A 1197-nucleotide genomic window follows, 5' to 3' on the forward strand; every position below is an offset into this window, starting at 1 on the left:
GATTAAGCTGGCAGGGGGGGGCAGTAAGTGGCGACTAGGCTGAGGGGGGCAGTTGGGGGCAGCCAGGCCAGCAGTAGGGGGCAGTTGGGGGCGACCAGGCTGGCAGGGGGTCAGTAGGGGTTACCAGGCTAGCAGGGGGGCAGTTAGGGGCGATCAGGCCAGCACACAGAGGCAGTGAGGGGCGATCAGGCCAGCAGGGGGTGGGCAGTTAAGGGTGACCAGGCAGGCAGGCAGGTGAGCGATTAGGAGCCAGCAGTCCAGAATTGTGATAGGGATGTCGGACATCCCCCAAGGGGTCCGGGATTGGAGAGGGTGCAGGCTGGGCTGAGGGGACCCCCCCCTCCCCTCTACACAAATTTCGTGCACTGGCCCTCTCGTGTATATATATAAAGAAAGAGCCCTCTGGTAGGCATCATGGAGGATAATTTGTGTGGGACTAGTGAGGAGGCAGGGAGACCAGCTAGGAAGCTGATACCACCATAGAGATGAGTGATGATAAGGCAGGGGATGAGGAGGCAGAACTGACTGTATGACAGTAAGAAGGCTGAACATCAGGACGTGGAGACTGACTAATGAAGGGGGAATATTTTTTTGGGGGGGCGGAGAGTGGAAGGGAGGGAGAGAGACAGGAACATCGATGTGAGTCTCCTGACTGGGATTGGGGATTGAGCCTGTAAACCAGGCACATGCCCTTGACCAGAATCGAACCCAGGACCCTTCAGTCCGTGGGCCGACGCTCTATCGACTGAACCAAGCCAGGCAGGGCCCTATTTATTTATTTTTTTATGCTAGTGTTTTGAGCCAGGACACATAGGAACAAGGGGAGGAGGAGCAAGTCTAAGTCTGCTGGGGATAACATCAAGAGTTCAATCTCGGTACACGCTGGCTTTGATGTATTAGCAGGACATCTTGGTGGACAGGAGTCGTAGTGTTTAGGCTGTACTGTGCTAGAGTTCGTATGTGGCAGTGGCATTCAAGCAGGGACTGGACAGAGACCAGCATCCCAGATGACCTCTCAGCCTGGATGGTGTCTGACCCCAGGGTTCTGCTGCATGTGTGTGCGGGAGACACTGAATACTGGGACTTGGGCCTGTCTGTGATTTGGACACCTTTGCAGCCTGCAGGTGATTTGTGTTTGTGTACTTTGGCCCACAACTGGAATTGGAGGGGGGCGGGGCAAGAGACGGGCATGGAGGC

This window comes from Myotis brandtii, unplaced genomic scaffold (genome assembly GCF_000412655.1).
Source record: "Myotis brandtii unplaced genomic scaffold, ASM41265v1 scaffold57, whole genome shotgun sequence".
Classification (NCBI taxonomy): Eukaryota; Metazoa; Chordata; class Mammalia; order Chiroptera; family Vespertilionidae; genus Myotis; species Myotis brandtii.